Source organism: Entelurus aequoreus, linkage group LG18 (assembly GCF_033978785.1).
Source record: "Entelurus aequoreus isolate RoL-2023_Sb linkage group LG18, RoL_Eaeq_v1.1, whole genome shotgun sequence".
Taxonomy (NCBI): Eukaryota; Metazoa; Chordata; class Actinopteri; order Syngnathiformes; family Syngnathidae; genus Entelurus; species Entelurus aequoreus.
The window spans coordinates 35,145,819-35,164,596 of record NC_084748.1 but is presented as its reverse complement, the minus strand read 5'-3'; the positions used below and the strand labels follow the sequence as shown (position 1 = coordinate 35,164,596).

Here is an 18,778-nt window from a genome sequence, read left to right as displayed (position 1 = left end):
CGCGGCCACGGCAGGAGAGGAGCGCACCGGCGAGCGCTCCGGTTAACGTGCTGTGAGGAGCGAAGTGCGCCGAGGAATGCGCCCGCGCCATGACACTGTGCGCGCCAAAAAATATCTGTTTCCTAGCTGTGGTCCATGGCACGCAGCTGAACTTAGTTGTAACAGACTTTTCCACCACTTGAGGCAGTAGTGACAATATCAAACAAACAGAAGAATCATAGAGAAGTTTCTTAAAGGGGGCTTGAGGTGCAAAACCAATGTTTCTTACCTATTGGTACCCGCTGTTGTGTATTTGGGATCTGCATAAGTCCCGAAAATTTTAAATCCAACCGTGGAGGCATTGGGGAGATATTTACAAAACAATCTTACCTTCCTTCATATTTCTGGGAAACGGGACTTTTGGAATTTTCCCCAATTGTGACAATTTTCCCAAGTGCGACGTCAGTGGATTATCCATATATTGTATAAATGTGCTCAAACTGCCTTTATAATCAATAAGTTCCTTTTTTCCCATCTATTCTCTTGATGTGGGGCAGACTGGCTCGTACATCCACATAGTACATCCACATTGAACTTAATATGTCAGTAGGCTCGCCATGGAAGGGCTAAAACTACAAAAAAGATGGCGGAGAAAAGACGCTGTCGAAATGGAGGCCGTAAATAAGACCGCCCACAACATTGCACATCCTAAAGAGACGGTCAGAAAGCAGCTTTAAAACTGTCTGTAAAACCTAATCTATGCAACATTTTGACCTAGAGATGTCCGATAATATCGGCCTGCCGATATTATCGGCCGATAAATGCTTTAAAATGTAATATCGGAAATTATTGGTATCGTTTTTTTTATTATCGGTATCGTTTTTTCTTTTTTTTTCTTTTGTTTTTTTATTAAATCAACATAAAAAACACAAGATACACTTACAATTAGTGCACCAACCCAAAAAACCTCCCTCCCCCATTTACACTCATTCACACAAAAGGGTTGTTTCTTTCTGTTATTAATATTCTGGTTCCTACATTATATATCAATATATATCAATACAGTCTGCAAGGGATACAGTCCGTAAACACACATGATTGTGCGTGCTGCTGGTCCACTAATAGTACTAACCTTTAACAGTTAATTTTACTCATTTTCATTAATTACTAGTTTCTATGTAACTGTTTTTATATTGTTTTACTTTCTTTTTTATTCAAGAAAATGTTTTTAATTTATTTATCTTATTTTATTTTATTATTATTTGTATCTTCACCATACCTGGTTGTCCAAATTAGGCATAATAATGTGTTAATTCCACTACTGTATATATCGGTATCGGTTGATATCGGTATCGGTTGATATCTGTACTTGTAATTAAAGAGTTGGACAATATCGGAATATTGGATATCGGCAAAAAGCCATTATCGGACATCCCTAGTTTGACCAAAGAACCACCATTACATGTTATGGAGACCAGTGTTTCTTAACCGAGCGCCCCATACAGGAACAATGACAATGTCAAACAGAAGAAATCTGGAGCTAAAGTCATGAAGAAATGTCCTAAGCGCAAAAATTATGACTAAAGTGGTGACGCTGTGTTGTCATTTCCACTTTAATTTAAATTAATTCATTTAGATATTTTTAATTTTAGCACTGTGTAATTGTATGCAATTCTTTTCATCAGTTTTTATGAGTACCCTCTTTTGCAGTATATTTGATTATTTGTTTTTGGAATCAGCCTGACCTAAGCCGTGATAATAATCTCTCTGAATAACACATGCTTTCATATCATTTGACAAGGTTTATCCTGTCAAACTGTAAGTAGGTTAGATATAATTAATGAATACGATTAAAATCAAGAGTAATATTATTAATTCAGTGTTAATATTTGAGAGGGCCCCTCTGTAGTGGAAAAGTTGGGCCCCAATGTCAGAAAGGTTAAGACCCCTGATGTAGACCACAAAAAATTGTTTTAAATGTAAAAATAATCACATGACCCCATTATGCGCAAAAATTATGACTAAAGTGGTATAGCCGTATTTTTATTTGCACTTTAATTTTAATGACAATTATTATTTAGTTTCATTTGTTTTCATCTTAGCACTGCGTAATTGTATGTACATTTTTTACAGTTTTTACAAGCCTCATCTTTTGCAGAATATTTCATTAGTATTAATGTTTGAAATCAGCCCGACCTAAGCCTTAATAATAATCTTCGTGATTAACACGTACTTTCTTATCATTTGACATGGTTTTAAACTGTACTGTAAGTAGGTTAGACATAATTATTGAATACGATTAAAATCAAGAGTAAGATTACTAATTTAGTGTTAACATTTGAGTGGGCCCAGAGACCCCCAATAGCAGAAAATTTGGGCCCATGGGTTAAAAAGGTTAAGAACCCCTGATTTAATTAACTAGAAACGAGCAAGCTAAGAACAGATACAATTAATTGTGTCTCTCCCTTCTGGTAAGAAACTATCCGCCGGCCCAGGTGCACGCTGGTCCCTTGAATATAGTCTTCCCCTAAAGTGCCTGAATAAAACAAAAACCACAAATGACAAGAAAACTAAACCAAACAGACACTAAATTCTACAAATACGTAACTAAATAGCTCCAACTAAGGCTGCAGCTAACGATTATTTTTCTATTGATTAATCTATAGATTATTTTTTTTCGATTAATCGGTTAATCTATAGATTATTTTTTCGATTAATCTATAGATTATTTTTCCTTTTACCGATTATTTTTTTATTCAAATGAAGATGAAAAAATAAATGTAGGCCCGTTTTTTCAAAAGGCACAGCTTTTATTTACAAAAAAAAAGAAGTATGGCCACTCAGTCAACATTGACAACAACATGACTAAATATTCTGTCAAATGTAAACATTTAAAACTTTTAACATTTAACAAAATTAAAAGTAGCTTATTTGCTTTTTAATGTGCAAATATAAAAGTCAACATCCAGTGCAAATCTTAATATTCTGCAATAGTATAAGCATTTCAAAAGTAAAAGTATTGCTTATTTTGCTTTAAAATGTGCAAAAATAAAGATAAACATCCAATACAAAAAAGTGCAAAACGAAATATTCTGTAACAACAGTGTAAACATTTCAACAAAAGTGAAAGTATTGCTTATTTGCTAAAATGTGCAAAAATAAAGATAAACATCCAATACAAAAAAGTGCCAATCTAAATATTCTGGAGCACTGTAAACATTAAAGGCCTACTGAAACCCACTACTACCGACCACGCAGTCTGATAGTTTATATATCAATGATGAAATCTTAACATTATAACACATGCCAATACGGCCGGGTTAACTTATAAAGTGACATTTTAAATTTGCTGCTAAACTTCCTGTTCGAAACGCCTCTGAGGATGACGTATGCGCGTGACGTAGCCCGGCGAACACGGGTATGCCTTCCACATTGAAGCCAATACGAAAAAGCTCTGTTTTCATTTCATAATTCCACAGTATTCTGGACATCTGTGTTCGTGAATCTGTTTCAATCATGTTCATTGCATTATGGAGAAGGAAGCCGAGCAAGCAAAGAAGAAAGTTGTCGGTGCGAAATGGACGTATTTTTCGAACGTAGTCAGCCACAACAGTACACAGCCGGCGCTTCTTTGTTTACATTCCCGAAAGATGCAGTCAAGATGGAAGAACTCGGATAACAGAGACTCTAACCAGGAGGACTTTTGACTTGGATACACAGACGCCTGTAGAGAACTGGGACAACACAGACTCTTACCAGGATTACTTTGATTTGGATGACAAAGACGCAGACGTGCTACTGTGAGTATGCAGCTTTGGCTTTTTTTTGCGTATGTACGTAACTTTTTTAAAATATATAAGCTTTATGAACCTTGGGTTAGGTGAACGGTCTTTTGGGCTGAGTGATTGTGTGTGTTGATCAGGTGTTTGAATTGTATTGGCGTGTTCTATGGAGCTAGGAGCTAGCAGAGTAGCTAGGAGCTAGCATAACACGTACCGTACCGTACGTGCGCGTCACGTACGTAACTTTTTAAAAATATATAAGCTTTATGAACCTTGGGTTAGGTGAACGGTCTTTTGGGCTGAGTGATTGTGTGTGTTGATCAGGTGTTTGAATTGTATTGGCGTGTTCTATGGAGCTAGGAGCTAGCAGAGGAGCTAGGAGCTAGCATAACAAACACGCAGGTGTTATTATGCAGGATTAATTTGTGGCATATTAAATATAAGCCTGGTTGTGTTGTGGCTAATAGAGTATATATATGTCTTGTGTTTATTTACTGTTGTAGTCATTCCCAGCTGAATATCAGGTACCGTGAGTATGCAGCCTTGGCTGCTAAACATTCGATAACTTGACCGTAACCTTGGGTTAGGTAAACGGTCTTTTGGGCTGAGTGATTGTGTGTGTTGATCAGGTGTTTGAATTGTATTGGCGTGTTCTATGGAGCTAGGAGCTAGCAGAGGAGCTAGGAGCTAGCATAACAAACACGCAGGTGTTTTTATGCAGGATTAATTTGTGGCATATTAAATATAAGCCTGGTTGTGTTGTGGCTAATAGAGTATATATATGCCTTGTGTTTATTTACTGTTGTAGTCATTCCCAGCTGAATATCAGGTCACCCCCGGCTCTCACAGCATCTTCCCTATCTGAATAGCTTCAACTCCCCACTAGTCCTTCACTTGCACTTTACTCATCCACAAATCTTTCATCCTCGCTCAAATTAATGGGGAAATTGTCGCTTTCTCGGTCCGAATCTCTCTCACTTCATGCGGCCATCATTGTAAACAATAGGGAACTTTGCGTATATGTTCAACTGACTACGTCACGCTACTTCCGGTAGGTGCAAGCCTTTTTTTTATCAGATACCAAAAGTTGCAATCTTTATCGTCGTTGTTCTATACTAAATCCTTTCAGCAAAAATATGGCAATATCGCGAAATGATCAAGTATGACACATAGAATAGATCTGCTATCCCCGTTTAAATAAAAAAAATTCATTTCAGTAGGCCTTTAAGTATTGCTTTTAAAATGTGCAAAATAAACATCCAGTCCAACACAGTACACAATAACCAATTCTACTCATTCCAGTGAGTGACTAACAGTTGTAATGAAGAAAGGTTAGCATGTGTACATGTTTGGTTCTTTTCTTCTTTACAATATTCCCAGCAGCTGAAAATAGGCGCTCAGAAGGGGTCGATGTGGCTGGAACTGAGAGGTAATTAGCCTTCACCTCAAGCCAGGACTGCGAGTGAGCTGAGCTGCAGTTTATATTTCTAAAAGGTCAACGGGCTCATAGTGATGTTACTAGTAGTTGACTGGGAGGTGTTTATTATCATTTGGGGAGAGTCCGCTGCCTGATGCTCACCTGCTAAACACCTATCTGCTCCATGCTGAAGCGCTGACTACATGCACTCTGAATACACACTGCTGATTGGCTGATAATGCTGCGTGTGTACCAATCAGATGGTTGTGTGGGTGGGACAATGCTGCGTGCTGAGACAGAGGCAGAGGAGCGAAGCAGCTTGTTAAGACTTTAGCAGCTAAAGTTAGCTTTAGCTTAGAAACTCGTTCGGTACACCCCCGTGCCGAACCGAAAGCCCCGTACCGAAACGGTTCAATACAAAACACGTACCGTTACACCCCTAGCAGATACAAATGACACATTCATGTTTTTGTGTAATGATGACAACGTATGCTCGCGCGGACGATTGACTAGTTGATGGTTTTCTTTTCAAATGTTCGTTCATAGCCGTTGTGCTGCTATGATAGGCCATTTCCGCTCGACACAGTGTGCATACAACAACATTATTAGGCCGTTTATTGAAATACTCCCACACTTTTGACCACTTTTGGCATGCTTTTCCCCCTCGCTCGCACCGCTCGCATCGTCTGCTTTGATCGTCTGCTTTGCGGTCCGCCATGACGGTAGTGTGACGTAAATATGCGACGCGTCGATGCACAAAAACGGCGTCGACGTATTTACGTAACCGATGACGTCGACTACGTCGACGCGTCGTTTCAGCCTTAGCTCCAACAAGCCCTTGTACGTAGGAGTTCCTGCCGCTTGCAAAAAATAAAGAAAACCGTTTCTTTTTTCAATTACTTTAAAAGGGGACTTATGATTATTTTAATCTACATATAAAACTATTCTTTGTGGTTTAGATAATATGTATTGGTTATGTCTCGGTAAAAATTTTGCTCCTCAGTCACTTTTATAACCTCCTCCCTGTTTGCAAAATGTTCTTTTTGAAGGTGTTTCCCTTAGAATGCCCTTTCGCCCTCTCCAAAAGTATCATAATTCATCTTTTATAAATGTATACTGTATGAATATATATCTTGAAGGCCAAAGTCACCGCTGTTTTTTTCCAGACATGGTGGAAAATAAACTTCATTAATATTATATAGATTCACCCTGTCACAATATGAATATTGCACACTCTCAGGTCGAAACAGACCTGCATTAAAAATGCTGTTTTACCAGCATTTATATCCCTGCATGTTGCCCTTTTGTCAAGATCAGATGAAAATGAGCTAATCCAATTTTGTTGTGGTCCATCTTGACCAAAAAAGTACCGTGTAAAATGTCGCAAAGACAAATAAACACGGAAGTATTTATTTTATAGATATTTGATCGGGTGGTAGGGCATTAGACAAGAATTGATAACATACCAGGCTGGAGGCGGCCTCACAGCCTGAAGCAGAATGGAAGAGCAAGTAGTTTGTACTTGTCCATATAAGTTCGTCCACCTCACTGTGACATCACACGTACCAATGCAAAAAAAAAAAAGACTGCAAAACACAACGTTCAGGTGAGCATCTAAAATTGCATGCAAGCGCACAAAAAAAGCATTAACCTTATTATTTGATGCTCTGGCAATGTTTAACATGAGTATCCAACATTGTAACATTAAGTCAGAAAAATATTAATTCATCGTAAGTCCCTTTCAAGAGGCAAAAATAATTGCTTTTATATCCTGTGGTTGGTGAGGAACCACAAAATATGCTCCAGGAATTCGGTTATTAAAAAAAACACTTGTTTACACTAGTAAATAAAAACAAATGAATTGGATAAAACATCATACTTTATACATTCAATATAATTTGTTCATACAGCAATCTTGATGATTTCTAGGGATGTAACAATAAACCGTAATAATGGTAAAAAACCCTCGACGGTAATATTACTGTTTTAAATTAAAATTAATGAAAAACCGTGATTGATAACTACACTCATTGACTAACTAGGGCCAGCTCACTAGCTTAAATTCTAACATGAAAGCAAGAGACATTAACGTACCCATTAAGAAACAACATACACCAATCTAAACTACTATTAACACATTGGTTTCTGAGGAACTAAGCTATACAATTGTGTGAATTAAACCTACAAGCTGTGCTCTCTTATGCCTGGTTCACACCAACGGCGCTTGCCGCGCTTTAAACGGCGAGCAAAGCGTCGTCATTTGGAAGAGGTGCTACGAACGTTTGTAATGCTAGGTTCACACCAACAGCGCTTTGACGGCGCTTTAAAGCGGCATGCAAAGCGGCGTTAAAGCGTGAGGGTCGTCTGGTGGCATGCGGTGGCGACTGGGGTCCGCACTTTGAACCAAGATCTGTTAAGCTTTCCTACGCTTTGAGTCAAGCTTTGCTGAGCTTTGTCACGCTTTGTCACGCTTTGTCACGCTTTGATACGCTCTCTGCGCTTTATTCCATTCTTGACAGAGCGTCGTTCTAACCATCAGTGATATGTAAGGATGTCCGATAATGGCTTTTTGCCGATATCCGATATTCCGATATTGTCCAACTCTTAATTACCGATAGCGATACCAACCAATACCGATATCAACCGATACCGCTATATATACAGTCGTGGAATTAACACATTATTATGCCTAATTTGGACAACCTGGTATGGTGAAGATAAGGTCCTTTTTTTTTTTTTTATTAATAAAATAAAATAAGATAAATAAATTAAAAACATTTTCTTGAATGAAAAAGAAAGTAAAACAATATAAAAACAGTTACATAGAAACTAGTAATGAATGAAAATGAGTAAAATTAACTGTTAAAGGTTAGTACTATTAGTGGACCAGCAGCACGCACAATCATGTGTGCTTACGGACTGTATCCCTTGCAGACTGTATTGATATATATTGATATATAATGTAGGAACCAGAATATTAATAACAGAAAGAAACAACCCTTTTGTGTGAATTACTGTAAATGGGGGAGGGAGGTTTTTTGGGTTGATGTACTAATTGTAAGTGTATCTTGTGTTTTTTAGGTTGATTTAATAAAAATAAATGGGTTATACTTGTATAGCGCTTTTCTACCTTCAAGGTACTCAAAGCGCTTTGACAGTATTTCCACATTCACCCATTCACACACACATTCACACACTGATGGCAGGAGCTGCCATGCAAGGCGCTAACCAGCAGCCATCAGGAGCAAGGGTGAAGTGTCTTGCCCAAGGACACAACGGACATGACTAGGACGGCAGAAGGTGGGGATTGAACCCCAGTAACCAGCAACACTCAGATTGCTGACACGGCCACTCTACCAACTTCGCCATGCCGTCCCCAAAAATAAAAAAATGAAAAACCATACCGATAATTTTAAAAAACGATACCGATAATTTCCGATATTACATTTTTTTAAAGCATTTTTTTAAAGCATATCACTAGAGATGTCCGATAATATCGGCCTGCCAATATTATCGGACATCTCTAGTGATATGAAATTGTATTATCGTTACATCCTTAATGATTACATGTTTATTTTAGTAATCTGCTATATCTCCTTTTTCATGACACTGTACTTGTCCATTGGAATTACGTGCTGGTGGTATTGACAAGCTTTTCTTCAAACAACATCAGTTTTGCGTTTAAAGTTCAACTTGTCATCAAATATTATCCCCTGATACTCTCCATTCTGAGAAAGCGTGCAAACAGGAACTTCAAAAAAATGGACTTTGCCACAGTGAAGTCTCAATTCATCGCCAGCACGACACTTTATTCGCCTGGTGAGACATTTTAGATGAACTGGTTGGACATTGACAAGAGTGAACTTTGTGTTACTTTTAGTGCTGTTGGCAAATGATTTCAATGATATTTTCATTCTTAAAGATTGCTGACTTAGCAGATTATATGCTTAAACAGTCAATTACTACATTGCCAGTCGCACAATTGAAGATACAATTTGATGACGTGCTAGCAGAACTGAGTGTTTTGCTTTTCTTTTTTTTTCTACTTAATAATTTCATTGCTCATGGGGCACTTTTTAAAAACCACTTTGGCCCCCACATTGTTATATTAAATGGTGAGGTGGAACACACTGGAACCGAGCAGTGTTACTTTATGGACCACCTACAAACTCATTGATTGGCCATGTTTTTTTGTGTTTTTTTTTGCTAATGTGTGATTGATTGGTTGATCCCCACTGTTGATGAGCTACAATGTGTGGTTTGAAACATTCAGGATGTATCCACAGTGTTGTCAACACTGCCTCCTTCCCTCTCTTTTACTGCACGCCAAGAAGATTAACCAACATGGTAAAGTGGATTGATCTTTTTTAATCATTTTAGCGACCTGGCTGTTAAAATTAAAGATTTTTCTGATTTCAAACTGAGTGCACCACAGGGCTAGTCACAGTGTGTATAGGTGTGCTTGTCAGCAGGGCGGCTGAAATGAGGACATTTCAACTATCTGTTGTTGTTTTGACTTTCTTCTCAAATATAAACATTATCCATCACCCTGTGTTATGTTTGTCTGATATGCAGTACTATACATCACTTTATTTTGTGTTCAAAGTGTACAAACTTTTACTAAAACATGTACTATTGTTAAGGTTGGAACCAAATATTCATGTGTACATTGTTTCTTATGGAGAAATTATCTTGAATAAACACACGTTTTGATTTACGCCTGTTCAAGACCCAATCAAGTTCATAAATCGAGGTTCCACTGTATTTGGTAGTGGTGGGTGATATTGATAAAATATTTTTTTAGTGGAAAGATCTTTTTGTTGTTGTTGTGCTTTTAACATGTTGATCACCACTGTAATTGGAATAAAACACAGGGCTAACAAAAATTATTCCATCAACAAACATATTTGTAAACAATTTAACAAAAACAAAAAAATAATGCATTAATATATGAAATAATAATAATGCATTAATATATGAAAATTATATATTATAAATTATTAATATAAAATTATATATTATAAATTGTTAATATATGAAATTATGACAATATTAACAACACACAAAAAAACATATTTCTCATCATATCAAACCGATACTGATACCAACATTGGTATTATATATATTACCATATGTGGGTCAATAATAAAGATTTCAACATGTATTTCCAGGTGACAAAGTTAGATCTTCTTGATATAATTTGTTTTGGAAAAAGTAATTGTTTAGTTTAAAAGAGTTACATTAGGGAACACCATACCTACTTATTCAAAAGTTGTTTGTACAGCCTATTTGATTGATATAAGGCAGGACAAGTTGATTTATAGAGCACAATTCATACACAAGGCAATGCAGAGGCAAAACTAAAAATCAAATAGTCATAAAAATAATCGTCACTCAAGTTAAAATCATAAAATATAAATATAAAAACAATAATAATTAGAATTATAATCGAAGAGTATTAATATTTTCAGTTATATGCAGAAATAAATTAATATGTTTTCAGACTGGATTTCAACATTGAACCTCGGGAAGGCTGTCCTGACTCTAGGCACCAGCAGGAGACCACTCCCTGAGGTTCTCAGAGGCTGAGATGGTTAATATGGTTCTACAGTAACATGTCAGAGATGTACTTTGGCACAAGACCATGAAACGACGAGTTGTTTAAAAAGTGTATTCTCTGAGCGACAGAGGTATCGACTTTAATGTGGTTGTTAAGGTTCAAGTCTGAAACCATTTTTACACCTAGATTTCTAACCTGATTACTTGGTTTCAGGGAGAGGGTTTCAAGGTGGCTAATAAAGGTTTATCTTTGCTTCTATAAGCCAAAGACAATGATTTCAGTTTTGTCTGAGTTTAGCTGAAGACAATTGTTTTGCATCCACACACTGATCTGTTTGATGCAGCGACAAAGTGAATCAACAGGCCAACTTTCGCCTGCCGTCAGTGACACATACATCTGATTGTCATGCATGCATAGTTATAATAGAACACATTGAAGCTGTGCATGAGTTGGCACAGCGGCAGCATGTACAAGTTGAACAATAGGGGTCCCAGAATTGAGCCTTGAGGAACCCCACAGGTAATAACCATTTGGTCAGAGACAGTTACCAATTCCCAACAAAGTATGTCTTTGATCGAGATAGAACTTAAATCAGTTAAGAGCAGAACCGGATATTCCCACCCAGTTTTTCCAAACTCTGCAATAAGACAGTATGATCAAATCCAGCAGAACTAAGACTTTTACTTCGTCTGTGTTCAGGCGGATATCCTTTTTCACTGTGATCAGAGCCTAAACCCTGATTGGAAAGTATCAAACACATTGTTATACAGGAGAACGTCATATACGTTTTTTAAATGAAAATATGGTTTCATTTAAAATTATTTTATTAAATAACATTAGTTTGTTGTCATATAATTAGCCAAATAAACAAAAACTAGTGACTCTGGTAAGCTATTTAAATGTTTCTTGTAACTTGGTTTGGTAACTCGGTTTAATAGAGGTTGAGTTGCTTCAGCTAAAAAAATGGTTTGATATCAATAAGTGTTTATTAAATGATATGAAAACTACATTTATGGTGTTTAGTGGTGCAAAGACAAATTGTGAAGCACAAAAAGTGGAAATTCATAGAGTATATGAAACAAAATTCTTGGGAATAATAATTGATCATAAATTATGTTGGAGGGGCAGCACGGTGGAAGAGGGGTTAGTGCGTCTGCCTCACAATACGAAGGTCCTGAGTAGTCGTGAGTTCAATCCCGGCCTCGGGATCTTTCTGTGTGGAGTTTGCATGTTCTCCCCGTGACTGCGTGGGTTCCCTCCGGGTACTCCGGCTTCCTCCCACCGCCAAAGACATGCACCTGGGGATAGGTTGATTGGCAACACTAAAATTGGCCCTAGTGTGTGAATGTGAGTGTGAATGTTGTCTGTCTATCTGTGTTGGCCCTGCGATGAGGTGGCGACTTGTCCAGGGTGTACCCCGCCTTCCGCCCGATTGTAGCTGAGATAGGCTCCAGCGCCCCCGCGACCCCGAAGGGAATAAGTGGTAGAAAATGGATGGATGGATGGAAATTATGTTGGAAACCGCATATTGAATATATAAAGGGACAAATATCCAAATCCATTGCTATTCTTTATAAAGTATGACACATGCTGAATAAGAAATGTGTGCATATGTTATATTATTATTTTATTTTTCCATATTTAACATATTGTGTTGAAGTTTGGGGAAATGTTTATAAAGCAAACATAGACCCAATAATACAACTTCAAAAAAGAGTGCTACTATGAACCTACCAATCCATTATTTATAAGTTCTAATGTGTTAAAATGTTTAGATATTATATTTTTTTAAATAATGGAAATTATGTTTGGAGTAAAGATCAACAGCCTTCCAGCTTGTATTCTTAGGTTATTTAAATTAAGAGGAGACAACTATAATTTACGAGGGATATTGATTTTTGAAATATGTAAAGTAAGAACGAATATAAAATACAAATGTATTTATGTTTTAGGAGTTAAATGGTGGAACAAGCTCAGTGATGAGTTGAAGACATGTAGTTCTTTGTTAAGGTTTAAGAAAGCCTTGAAAGGTGAAATAATGGAAAATTATAAAATATAGTAACAATTACTTTCATCCCATTGATTTTTTTGAACGTTGATGTTCCAGGTAATCTTATTTTCAGTGAATCTATAGGATGGGCAAATTAAGCCTTGGCTTCAGCATATTCCTTTTCGGTCCTTATTTTTTCTTTTCTTTTTGTGTGTAAATGTGTAGGATTGTTAAAAATGTATATTCTGTACTGTTAATTTGATCACACAAAATGGTTGATTATATTACCGAAATAAACTCATTTCATTTAATTTAAACTCGGTTTAATATACGTTTTGAACTTGGTTTCATTTAAACAGAATTGTGTAATTTGAGTGAAACTGTGTATACATGTATCTAATAATATATTGTATAAAAAAGAAAGGAAAAATAAATGTATTGTCCGCAACGATCCTTGTTTAATCCATCTAGAGGTAATGTTTGCTGACGTCAACAGAGGGCGGCATTTAAACATAAATATCGGATAAATATAGTTGCCTTGACTATGTACAATACACTCAAAAGTCTATAATATAAACATGTTTTCCCGCAATTTTGGCTACTTTAGTTACGTGACCAGGAAAAATAAAATGTATCATCACGGAAACAACCAACGTAGTTTTACACTACTACCATCACAACATTGCAACTTTAACTAACAAATGAAGGCACATTTCTAGATGCGACTTGTATTTGATCACATAAGCGACCATGTCAATAATTTAAACATATCTTAATAATAATAAAACAGCGTTCTAATAAAGACGCATAACCCCATGAAACATAAATATATACCGATTATAATTAATCGACAGTGGTGCTCCTTGTGCAGTTACCGGTGAAAATGAATAATAAACAATAAATAATGTGTGCAGTGTTGAGTAAACAATGCAGCATCCACCGGTCCGCAGTGTCGCGTCAACCGCTAAAGTTAGGAAGACGGAAATTGGTTGTGTCCAATAGCAGTGAAGCATCAAACACTGCCGAACCAATCAGATTGTAGATCTGCCTTGTGGGCGTGACCAACGGCCATCCTCCCCGGGCCGGGGCCAGCGTTAGGTTGAGAGGGTGCGGGATGGTGGAGGAGTACCACTGATGAGAGAGCGGGCAAACACTGTTTAAGCTCGCATCGGATGCTTATTGCGCGTACTTGGATACTGATAAACAACTGGGAGGACTGCTTTCACCTGCTGCGTGTGGTACGTACTCCAAACAAATACCCCTTTATTGTGCTTAGCAGCAGCAGCGGCGGTGTTCGTTAACGTTAGCTAGCGGATTATTGTGCCGTGACTTGCCGATGATGGAGCACTAGTAGTAGCCAGCTTTGCTAATGCTACCGATCCGTCAAACATTTTGGAATTGCTCTTTTTTTTTTTTAAATCGATACGGCATTTTGTAAGGGAATGGCTTGTTTGAGAAGTTCAATCCCTAAAAGCTACGGCGAAGCGGTGAGGTCATTGTCTGCCCTGCGTTTATCCCCACCCAGACGTCTTTTGAGCCGCCCACACCCACGATGGGGATCTTATTTACTCAAGTCGCCGCTCTCTTCGCTAACAACGGGGCATTTCCACAGCAAAAGCCACGGTTCCAGTGATGGGAATCAACCGATAATGTGGAACGGTCACGATTTACGTGGGCACTCGTTGTGTTGGTTGATATTAAGTTAGTTGGGGATGTCGAGTCATTGCAGGGTGCAACTTTAAGCTAGCTAGTAAGTAGCAAGTTAGCCTCCACGAAGGCCTGCGAGGGTCCAAATTTATATTTTAACGAACTTAGCACTCGTCTTGTATGTCTAATATATATCTAGTGTAGTCTTGTGTGTAAATTAGTAGTTTGTCGAGGGATGTAATCACACATTAGCCATACTGATCCCCCCACTATTGCATGACCTGACCCAGATTGGTGTTCCACAGGCGCCTGATTCAAACATGGGACCTAATTGTAGTTGAAAACATCCCTGAACGTTCATCAGTAATAGTTTGTCCCAATAGACCAGGGGTCGGCAACCCACGGCTCCGGAGCCACAGGCGGCTCTTTAACCACTCTGATGCGGCTCAGCTGCATACTTGCCGACCCTCACGATTTTTCCGGGAGACTTCCGGATTTCAGTGCCTCTCCCGGGGCTAATATTCTCAGATTTTCACCCGGACAACAATATTGAGGGCGTGCCGTGATGGCACTTCCTTTATTAGCGTCCTCTCCAACCTGTCGTCGCGTCTGCTTTTTCACCATACTATCTGCGTGCCGGCCCAGTCACATGTTGTATGCGGCCTCTGCTTACACACGTAAGTAACTTCAAGGCATACTTGGTCAATAGCCATACAGGTCACACTGAGGGTAGCCGTATAAACAACTTTAACACTCTTACTAATATGCGCCACACTGTGAACCCACACCAAACAAGAATGACAAACACATTTCGGGAGAACAGCCCCACCGTAACACAACATAAACACAACAGAACAAATACCCAGACTCCCGAATTTCAGTGCCCCTCCCGAAAATCTCCCAGGGCAACCATTTTCCCGAATTTCTCTGTCAAACGATACCTGCAATCGGTTCTTTTTGTACCCAGATCAAGAAAAAAGTACTGTTTCTATAGTTTTGTTCGCAGCCAATCACTGCAAGCATTCTTCGATTCAAGGCGCCATGTGATTGGCGCACCGCAATAACAATAGTTTGTATGGCGGTAAAGCGGGTTGAAGCAGTGCAGAATTGGCTGGTCATCATTCCGAGATGCCGCCAGCAAAACGGTCATAGGTATGGTTGTACTACACGCCTGTGGCGCCGGGTACGAATAAATGCATACAATGCGGCAAGATTATTTCAGGGAAAATGGGGAATACTAGCAATATGATTAAACACCTCATCAAGCACAGAGCAAACTTAAGGGTGGAGAACTGTACTGTGTTTAAAAACCCGGCGTCTACAACACCAGCATCGTCGTCGTCATCTCAACAGGACACTGCTCAACCGTCGTAAAACTTCAGGTAATATATAAATGGTTACTGTGTTAACAGTACTCATCCTTTGTGTGTTAAAATATGTATTGTCAAGTAAATCGTTTTGGGCATGTCGTAGGCATGTGAGCTAACGGTAGCTTAGCTTGCTCGCTAATTACACAGCCGAAATAATACTTTGTTGTACATGTTTGTACAGTTATTTAATAAAAATTTGAGCACTTTCACAATGTATTCGTGTAAAAATCTTGAATGGGGAGGAGTGGTGAAAATTACGCAACCCATTGCATTCTTTTCACATGATTAATATCGAATGTAGTACTCAGTTGGTATCGGTATCGTTTTAAGGGTACTGGTATTGGTATTGAACATTTTTAAACGATACCCAGCCATAGACACAATTATTAAAAGTTTATTGAAACTAATGCTGATGATGTGTTGGGGTGTGCATGCTACTAAACGTGAATGGTGCAGGACGATGTGTAGAATTAACAATGTAAATGTTACCAGAGTTTGTTGTGTGTTTGATGAATCTTTCGTCAGACCAAAGGGGCAAGGCGAGAAGGCAGTCCGTGGGCAAGCGAGAGGTCGGGGGCTGGAGAGAGGTAACGAGGTCCGTGTCCAAGCAGGGGTCGAGGATCGAGGGAGGCAGTCCAGAATACAGTGGGAAGTCGAGGCACACAGCTCGATCACGGGAAACAGAGGGAACACTGCGGGAAACACAGAGGACATAAGACACGGGCACAGGGAAAGCACAGAGAGAACAAGTACGTGGAGGGAAGCCAGAGACGGGATGCTTACTACGAGGAGTGAACTACATTCCGGCACTGGATCTTCGGGTTCGCTGGTCCTTACGCTGTCTGCGCTCATCAGACCCAGGTGCGCTGATTGGTGATTGGCTGCAGCCTTGCATGCGCGTGGCCGCGATGCGGGAAGAGCGAGCAGGGGCGTGTCTCGGCACGCTTCCAGCGGAGGGGCCGGTTGTGTTTGCAGCAGTTGACATGCGGGATTGTGCATGCACCGTGACACTTAGGTTTCTGACGTATGCAGTATTGCATCTTTTCAGTTTTTTGGATGTAGTGATAGGACGTAGATATGCCGGCAGCAAAACGGTCAAAGGTATGGTTGTACTACACGCCTGTGGCGCCGGGTACAAATTAATGCATACAATGCCTTGGTGATAAATCGATTTTATCGATATATTCAAGTTTTTTGTTGCAGATGATTTAGAAAGAAAAAGAATCGCTGTTTTTTTTCTCCTCTTCCTCTGGCATATTTTTTTGCCCCCAGGAGCTTCCGCAGCTTTCGCTCTTCCCCTTACTTCCTTAGGGAGATTCACACACCTAGCAAAATACGTTTGTTCCAAAGAAAAGAAAAGTGGCGTCAGTGGTTTAGATTTGCGGCAACAGGCGTGGAACAAATGACTGCATGCCGCAAAGTCTGTTTAAAAAAGACAGCAGGACAACGAACTTACTCCAGCATCTGAAACCAATGCATTGAGCCGAGTGGGGGGAAATGCAAGTCTTTACGAGGCGAAAAAGACTTAAAAAATAACAAACTCCAGCTAAAAAGCAGTTCACTTTGGTGCAATCATTTACAGAAAGTACCATGTATGATGAGAAACGAGCAGAATGTACAGAGCAATCACTAACCCCTGTGTTTATCCACTTACTAAAACTATAGAGTCATCTTAATGTTTTATTTGATCATTTATTTGCATACAATGTACAATGCTACATTTTTATTTGCAAAAGTATTTTATTCTAAACATAAGTTCACACATCATTGAGTTGATTGATCATTTATTACTATCTATTGATTATTGGTATTTTCCCCAGGAGCTTCTGTAGCTTTCGCCCTTCCCCTTACTTCCTTAGGGAGATTCACACACCTATCAAAACACGTTTGTTCCAAAGAAAAGAAAAGTGTCGTCATGGGTTTAGATTTGCGGCAACAGGCGTGGAACAAATGACTGCATGCTGCAAAGTCAATGTTGGAGATTATTATTTATTTGCATGCAGTGTGCAATGCTGTATTTTTTTTTACAGAAGTATCTTATTCAAGACCATTAATGCCTTCCAGAGGAAACTCTTAATTGAGTTTTTTGAAAATTATTCCATAAAAATTACTATTCATATCTAATCTAAAAAGAACAACATTATGCAAATTCGAATTTTGCCAAGAATAAGCTGCCGTGTCATTCCGAACTACTAGTTTTTGATTATCCCTGTCTGTCATATCCATTGGATTCTTTAAATATAGTAGAAACATTTTAAAACTATTTGTAAATCAAATTTTGTGTGAAAAAATCTGTGATTTCATTTTTAAGCCATATAGCACAGACCTAATATGCTATATTTGTACCTAATATTAGTACCTAATAGGCTATATTAATACCTTCTGTAAATGATTCCACCTATTTTTTTATACATATATATATATATATATATATATATATATATATATATATATATATATATATATATATATATATATATATATATATATATATATATATATATATTACCGTTCAAAAGTTTGGGGTCACATTGAAATGTCCTTATTTTTGAAGGAAAAGCACTGTACTTTTCAATGAAGATAACTTTAAACTAGTCTTAATTTTAAAGAAATACACTCTATACATTGCTAATGTGGTAAATGACTATTCTAGCTGCAAATGTCTGGTTTTTGGTGCAATACCTACATAGGTGTATAGAGGCCCATTTCCAGCAACTATCACTCCAGTGTTCTAATGGTACAATGTGTTTGCTCATTGGCTCAGAAGGCTAATTGATGATTGGAAAACCCTTGTGCAATCATGTTCACACATCTGAAAACAGTTTAGCTCATTACAGAAGCTACAAAACTGACCTTCCTTTGAGCAGATTGAGTTTCTGGAGCGTAACATTTGTGGGGTCAATTAAACGCTCAAAATGGCCAGAAAAAGAGAACTTTCATCTGAAACTCGACAGTCGATTCTTGTTCTTAGAAATTAAGGCTATTCCACAAAATTGTTTGGGTGACCCCAAACTTTTGAACGGTAGTGTATAA

General features: G+C 38.3%; 1 protein-coding gene across 6 annotated transcripts in view; it reads left to right on the top strand.

Annotated features, from left to right (window-relative positions):
• The first annotated feature begins 13,832 nt into the window (after positions 1-13,832).
• Positions 13,833-18,778, top strand: part of LOC133634075 (myosin-10) — a 91,097-nt gene continuing 86,151 nt past the window's right edge. For 4 of the 6 annotated variants that reach the window (XM_062027063.1, XM_062027060.1, XM_062027061.1 and 1 more), the window contains exon 1: positions 13,833-13,966. The gene's annotated coding sequence lies outside the window, so the exon portion shown is untranslated. Of the gene's footprint in view, positions 13,967-14,160; positions 14,479-16,587; positions 16,607-18,778 lie in introns of those variants that run through there. The other 2 variants (XM_062027059.1, XM_062027058.1) reach the window with 2 other exon arrangements.